Genomic DNA, 8632 nt, shown 5'->3' on the forward strand with positions numbered 1-8632 from the left:
CATATACAATAAATCATTACTAAATCCCATGTTATGAAGCTTTTGTCATATTTTCTTCTATGAGTTTTATAGTTTAATGTCCTTGATACACTTTGACTTAGTTTTTGACTATATTGTTAGGTAGGGGTCCAACTTCATTCTTTAATATGTGGATATCCAGTTTTCCCAACACCATTTGTTGAAAAAGTTGTCCTTTCCATTGAATGGTCTTGGCACTCTTGTTGAAAATCACTTGACAATGTAAGCAAGGATCTATTTCTGGGATCTCTATTGTATTCCATTGGCCTATATGCTAGTCTTTATACCAGTATCACACTGTTTTTATTAGTGTATCTTTGTAAAAATTTTTGAAATCAGGAAATGTGAGTTCTCCAGTTTTGATCTTTATTTTAAAGGTTGATATTCAGGGTCTTTTGAGATTCCATATGAATTTTTAGGTGCTTTTTAAAAAATTTCTTCAAAAAACGCTACTTAAATTTTAGTAGCAATTGGTGGAACCTGGATTGCTTTGGGTACTATTAACATCTTAACAATATTAAGTCTTCTAATTCATGAACAGGAGATTGTTTCCACTTACATTATACGTTTATTACCAACATAATAAATAATGGAAAAAGTTATTGGAAGCCACCTCACGTGAATTTTAAACATTTATTAAGTACCAATTTGGTGCTAGGCCTTTTATAAAATATATCCTAGCATGCACACACACACATGCATGCCATGGTGCTCAAATAACATGAGGAAATTAGATATGTAAACTAAGAGGAGAGTATTAAGTGCTAAAGGAGGGATAAAGAAGATTATGGGGAATCAGAGGAGAAAGATAGTTAAATCTTTGCAGATGTAGGGCAGTGGGGACTTTTTCTTTTTTAGCAGAAATAACATTGAGCTTAGTCTTAAAGAATAAGTAGTTAAAGTAGGAGTATGGGAGTGAAGAGGAAATGAACATTTCAGGCAGAAAAAGAGATTGTACAAAGTTAGGAGTCAAGAATATAGTGACACATTGAGAGAATTACATGCAGTTTGGATTTCTGAAGCACGGAGTAATGACTTGGGTCACAGAAGATGAGGATGCAAAGATAGCCAAGGTCAGATCATGAAGTGCTGTTCTTCACACCCACTAGTAGACTAATACTCCATATACAGTATGAAAAACTTTCGTAAATGCTGCCATTAAGGGTGGGAGTGGAGGAGAGTTTAAGAATTATTAAGGATATAGGTGGCAACAACAACGGATAATCCAAAATTGAATTGAAGAAACACTTCCCAGTTGAAGAATAGGTTTTGGTTGAAGATGAGATAAACATGGGGCATGTTGCATTTGATGTGTTTGTGAGAATTCCCACTTGATATACCTCAGGGATTCTGACCTTCAGCACTATTGATCTTTTCAGGCCAGATAATGCTTCATTGCATGGGGCTTTTCAGTACATTTTACAATGCTTTGCAGCATCATTGGTCTGTACCCATATGCATCAATAACACCTCCCCAAGTGACAGTATGGAAACAACTCCAGACATTTCTAAATTCCCTTTGTGGGAAGGAGAGTTAAGATGGGGGAGGAATAGGGGTCCCCTTTTTTAGCTGGTTCCCTGAGTCTAGCTGGATAGGTACCAGACCATCCTGAACATTCATGGAATCAGCCTGATATGCAGGAAGATACATCAGGATCTCTAATAATGAACATCTCCAGTGATGAGTATTGACGTATGAAGCGGGGAGCCGTGAAGCCACGCACAGATATCAGAAGATAAACGGAAGGGGGAGGGAGCCGCCGCTTTCAAACGCCGGGAAGCGGTAGCCACTTGCTCTGGGGAGTGGGCAAATTAGCGGACCAGCACCTGCGAGAGAGCAGACTGAGACCGTGAGCCGGGGTACGCGCGAGACCAGTCTGAAAACCAGAGCTATGGAGTGCGCGAACCACACTGAAACGGAGCTCTGGACCGTGCAGGTGTGGCTGGCAGTATTAGAAACACAAAGGACAGAGATGCGCAGGCCCTGGAAGTGAGGGCTGGGACGCCGGCTGTGGGGCACACATGCCGGGACGCTGCAGGGTTGAGCAGCACCGATAGTAACAGAGTTAAAGTGGCCAGAACATCAGTGGAGAACGGTCCGCGATCCCTCTGTTCTGAGACAGAGGCTGAGATTCGGCCACTGCTGCCTGACTCTCAGAAGAGGCACAGCAAACCACCAGGGAAAGTCTCCAGAGAACAAAAGCCTGGAAATACCGGCTCACAAGGTGCCCATCCTCATCTCCCCTCGCAGGGAACACGGAGACTCTACCCAAAAAGGGTTGCCTGAGTTTCGGAGCGGCAGGCCCCTCCCCCAGAAGGCAGGCTGAAAAATCAAGAAGCCCACATCCCAGGGTGCCTGGGTGGTGCAGTCATTAAGCGCCTGTCTTCGGCTTAGGGCGTGATCCCTGCATTCCGGAAAGGAGTCCCTCATCGGGCTCCTCCGCTGGGAGCCTGCTTCTTCCTTTTCCACTCCCCTGCATGTGTTCCCTCTCTCGCTGGTTGGCTCTCTGCCACATAAACAAATAAAATCTTTAAAGAAGAGGCCCACATCCCTAAGATCCCTATAAAACAAGGGCGCAGCCTGGGTCGCATTCAATAATTTGGGCTCTGGACAACCCTGCAACCTCTCCTCATCAGAATGACGAGAAGGAGAAGTCCACCCCAGGAAAGAAAAGACAATGAGTCTGTGGCCTCTGCCACAGAACTAATGGATGTGGATATAAACAAATTATCACAAATGGAAGCCAGAGTAACAATGGTCAAGATGATGAATAGACTTGAAAAAAGTATTAATGAAAATGTTACTGAGAATATAGAATCCCTAAGGGTGGAAATGAGAGCGAATCTGATAGAAATTAAAAATTCTATGAGCCAAATGCAATCAAAACTAGAGGCTCTGACGGCCAGGGTCACCGAGACAGAGGAACATATTAGTGAATTGGAGGATGGGTTAGTAGAAGAAAACCAAAATAGAAGCTGGACTTAAAAAAATCCACGCCCACGAATGTAAGTTACGGGAGATTACTGACTCAATGAAACGATCCAATGTCAAAATCATCGGCATCCCTGAGGGGGTGGAGAAAAACAGAGGTGTAGAAGAGCTATTTGAACAAATTGTAGCTGAAAACTTCCCTAATCTAGCTAGGGAAATGAACATTCGTGTCCAAGAGGCAGAAAGGAACCCTCCCAAGCTCAACCATGACAAACCTATGCCACATCACGTCATAGTGCATTTCACAAATATTAGATCCAAGGGTACAGTATTGAAAGCGGCCAGGGCAATGATATTTCTCACGTATAAGGCAAAGGTATCAGAATTAGGTCAGAGCTGTCTACACAGACCTGGAATGAGAGAAAGGGTTGGGGGGGGGGCATTTTTAAAGCTCTTTCAGAGAAAAACATGCAGCCAAGGATCCTTTATCCAGCAAGGCTGTCATTCAGAATGGATGGAGAAATAAAGACGTTCCAGAATCACCAGTCATTGACCAATTTTGTAACCACAAAACCAGCCCTACAGGAGATATTAAGGGGGGTTCTATAAAGGTAAAAAGGCCCCAAGAGTGATACAGAACAGAAAGTCACAACCGATACAAACAAAGACTTTACTGGCAACATGGCATCATTAAAATTCTACCTCTCAGTTCTTAGTGCCAATGTAAATGGGTTAAACGCTCCCATTAGCGTAATAAGGTTGCAGATTGGATAAAAAGAAATGACCCATCCATTTGCTCTCTACAAGAGACTCATTTTGAACCCAAAGATGCATTCAGACTGAGAGTAAGGTGATGGAGTACCATCTTTCATGCAAATGGGCCTCAAAAGAAAGCTGGGGTAACAATTCTCATATCAGATAGATTGGATTTAAAACTAGAGACTATAGTTAGAGACGCAAAAGGGTACTATATTATTCTTAAAAGAAGTAATCAACAAGTGGATATGACAATTATAAATATATATGCCCCCAACAGGGGAGCAGCAAGATACACAAGGCAACTCTTAACCACAAGAGACATATAGATAAAAATACATTAATAGTAGGGGACCTCAACACTCCATTATCAGAAATAGAACACCCTGGCAAAAACTAACCAAAGAATCAAAGGCTTTGAATGCCATACTCGATGAGTTGGACCTCATAGATATATATAGAGCACTACACCCCAGAACCAAAGAATACTCATTCTATTCTAATGCCCATGGAACATTCTCAAGAATAGACCATGTTCTGGGTCACAGAACAGGTCTCAACCGATACCAAAAGATTGAAATGATCCCCTGCATATTCTCAGACCACAATGCTCTGAAGTTGGAACTCAACCACAAGGAAAAATTTGGAAGAAACTCAAACACTTGGAGACTAAGAACCATCCTGCTCAGGAATGACTCGATAAACCAGGAAATCAAAAATCAAATTAAACATTTTATGGAGACCAATGAGACTGAAAACACAATGGTCCAAAACCTATTGGATGCTGCAAAGGCCGTCCTAAGGGGGAAATACATAGCCATCCAAGCTTCACTCAAAAGAATAGAAAAATCTAAAATGCAGTTTTTATATTCTCACCTCAAAAAGCTGGAACACCAACAGAGGGACAGCCCTAATCCACTCACGAGGAAGCAGTTGACCAAAATTACAGCAGAAATCAATGAATTAGAAACCAGGAGTACAGTAGAGCAAATCAACAGGACTAGAAGCTGGTTCTTTGATAAAATCAATAAAATAGACAGACCACTGGCAAGACTTATCCAAAAGAAAAGAGAAAGGACCCAGATTATTAAAATTATGAATGAAAAAGGAGAGGTCACGGTGAACACCATTGAAATTGGAAGGATAATTAGAAATTTTTATCAACAGCTTTATGCCAATAAACTAAGCAATCTGGAAGAGATGGAATCCTTCCTGGAAACCTATGAACTACCAAGATTGAAACCGGAAGAAATTGATTTCTTAAACAGGCCAATTAATTATGAAGAAATTGAGTCAGTGATAAACAACCTTCCAAATAACAAAACTCCAGGCCCGGACGGTTTTCCTGGGGAATTCTACCAAACATTCAAAGAAGAAATAATACCTATTCTCCTAAAGCTATTTCAAAAAATAGAAACAGAAGGAAAGCTACCAAACTCATTCTATGAGGCCAATATTACCTTGATCCCCAAACCAGGCAAAGACCCCCTCAAAAAGGAGAATTACAGACCGATTTCCCTAATGAATATGGACGCCAAAATCCTCAACAAGATACTTGATAATAGAATCCAACAGTACATTAAAAGGATTATCCATCACGATCAAGTGGGATTCATACCTGGGATGCAAGCGTGGTTCAATAGTCGCAAATCAATCAGCGTGATACATCATATCAACAAGAAAAGACTCAGGAACCATATGATCCTCTCAATCGATGCCGAAAAAGCATTTGACAAAATACAGCATCCTTTCCTGATTAAAACCCTTCAGAGTGTAGGAATAGAAGGTACATTTCTCAATCTCATAAAAGCCATCTATGAAAAGCCTACTGCAAATATTATTCTCAATGGGGAAAAGCTGGAAGCCTTTCCCTTAAGATCAGGAACTCGACAAGGATGCCCACTCTCGCCACTATTATTCAACATAGTACTAGAAGTCCTTGCAACAGCAATCAGACGACAAAAAGGGATCAAAGGTATTCAAATTGGCAAAGAAGAAGTCAAAATGTCTCTCTTTGCAGATGACATGATACTCTATATGGAAAACCCAAAAGAAGCCACTCCCAAACTATTAGAAGTTATAGAGCAATTCAGTAACGTGGCAGGATACAAAATAAATGCTCAGAAATCAGTTGCATTTCTATACACGAATAACGAGACCGAAGAAAGAGAAATTAGGGAATCCATCCCATTTACAATAGCACCAAAAACCATACGTTACCTTGGAATTAACTTAACCAGAGACGTAAAGGACCTATATTCTAGAAACTATAAATCACTCTTGAAAGACATTGAGGAAGACATAAAAAGATGGAAAGATATTCCATGCTCATGGATTGGAAGAATTAACATAGTTAAAATGTCCATGCTACCCAGAGCAATCTACACTTTCAATGCTATCCCGATCAAAATACCGAGGACATTTTTCAGAGAACTGGAACAAATAGTCCTTAAATTTGTATGGAAACAGAAAAGTCCCTGAATCTCTAAGGAACTGTTGAAAATGAAAAACAAAGCTGGGGGCATCACAATGCCGGATTTCGAGCTATACTACAAAGCTGTGATCACAAAGACAGCATGGTACTGGCACAAAAACAGACATAGACCAATGGAACAAAATAGAGAACCCAGAAATGGACCCTCGGCTCTTTGGGCAACTAATATTTGATAAAGCAGGAAAAAACATCTAGTGGAAAAAAGACAGTCTCTTCAATAAATGGTGCAGGGAAAATTGGACAGCTACATGCAAAAGAATGAAGCTTGACCAATCTCTCACACCGTACACAAAAATAAACTCCAAATGGATGAAAGACCTCGATGTGAGACAGGAATCCATCAAAATTCTAGAGGAGAACATAGGCAGCAACCTCTATGACATCGGCCCCAGCAACCTTTTCCATGACACATCTCCAAAGGCAAGAGAAACAAAAGATAAAATGAACTTATGGGACTTCATCTAGATCAAAAGCTTCTGCACAGCCACAGAAACAGTCAAAAAAAAACTAAGAGGCAGCCCACGGAATGGGAGAATATATTTGTAAATGGCACTACAAATAAAGGACTGGTATCCAAGATCTACAAAAAACTTCTAAAACTCAATACACGAGAAACAAATAAACAAATCAAAAAATGGGCAGAAGATATGAACAGACACTTTTCCAATGAAGACCTACAAATGGCTAACAGACACATGAAAAAATGCTCAAAATCATTGGCCATCAGGGAAATTCAAATCAAAACTACACTGAGATACCACCTTACGCCAGTTAGAATGGCAAAAATAGACAAGGCAAGAAACAACAATTGTTGGAGAAGATGTGGAGAAAGGGGATCCCTCCGACATTGTTGGTGGGAATGCAAGTTGGTACAGCCACTATGGAAAACAGTGTGGAGGTCCCTTAAAAAGATAAAACTTGAGCTACCCTATTGCACTACTGGGTATTTACCCCAAAGATACAGACATAGTGAAGAGAAGAGCCATATGCACCCCAATGTTCATAGCAGCAATGTCCACAATAGCTAAATCGTGGAAGGAGCCGAGATGCCCTTCAACAGATGACTGGATTAAGAAGTTGTGGTCCATATATACAATGGAATATTACTCACCTATCAGAAAAAACAAATTCTCAACATTTGCTACAACATGGACAGCACTGGAGGAGATAATGCTAAGTGAAATAAGTCAAGCAGAATAAGACAATTATGATATGATTTCTCTCATCTATGGAATATAAGAACTAGGATGATCGGTAGGGGAAAAAGGGATAAAGGGGGGGTAATTAGAGGGGGGAATGAAATATGAGACACTATGGACTATGAGACACAAACTGAGGGCCTCAGAGGGGAGGGGGTGGGGGAATGGGATAGGCCGGTGATGGGTAGTAAGGAGAGCACATATTGCATGGTGCACTGGGTGTTATAAGCCACTAATGGATCATCGAACTTTACATTGTAAACCGGGGATGTATTGTATGGTGACTAACATAACATAATAAAAAATCATTAAAAAATAAAAAAAAAATTAAAACCCCCCCAAAAAATGTAATGTAGGTTACGGGACATTACTGACTCAATGAAACAATCCAATGTCAAAATCATCTGCATCCTTGAGGGGGTGGAGAAAATCAGAGGTCTAGAAGAGATATTTGAACAAATTGTACCTGAAAACTTCCCTAATCTAGCAAAGGAAACACGCATTCATGTCCAAGAGGCAGAGAGGACCCTCCCAAGCTCAACCACGACAAACCTATGCCACGTCATGTCATAGTGCATTTCACAAATATTAGATCCAAGGGTACAGTATTGAAAGTGGCCAGGGCAAAGAAATTTCTCACATATAAGACAAAGGTATCAGAATTACGTCAGACCTGTCTACACAGACCTGGAATGAGAGAAAGGGTTGGGGGGGGGCATTTTTAAAGCTCTTTCAGAGAAAAACATGCAGCCAAGGATCCTTTATCCAGCAAGGCTGTCATTCAGAAATGATGGAGAAATAAAGAAGTTCCAGAATCGCCAGTCATTGACCAATGTTGTAACCACAAAACCAGCCCTACAGGAGATATTAAGGGGTGTTCTATAAAAGTAAAAAGGCCCCAAGAGTGATACAGAACAGAAAGTCACAATCGATAGAAACAAAGACTTTACAGCAACATGGCATCATTAAAATCATATCTCTCAATAATGAGTCTCAATTCAAATGGCCTAAATGCCCCCATAATATGCCACAGTGTTGCAGATTGGATAAAAAGACATGACCCATCCATTTGCTGTCTAAAAGAGACTCATTTTTTACCTAAGGATACATCCAGACTGAAAGTAAAGGGATGGAATACCATCTTTCATGCCAATGGACCTCAAAAGAAAGCTGGGGCAGCAATTCTCATATCAGACAGTTAGGATTTTAAACTAAAGACTATAGTTAGAGATA

This window comes from Ursus maritimus (assembly GCF_017311325.1).
Source record: "Ursus maritimus isolate PB19 chromosome X unlocalized genomic scaffold, ASM1731132v1 scaffold_X1, whole genome shotgun sequence".
NCBI lineage: Eukaryota > Metazoa > Chordata > Mammalia > Carnivora > Ursidae > Ursus > Ursus maritimus.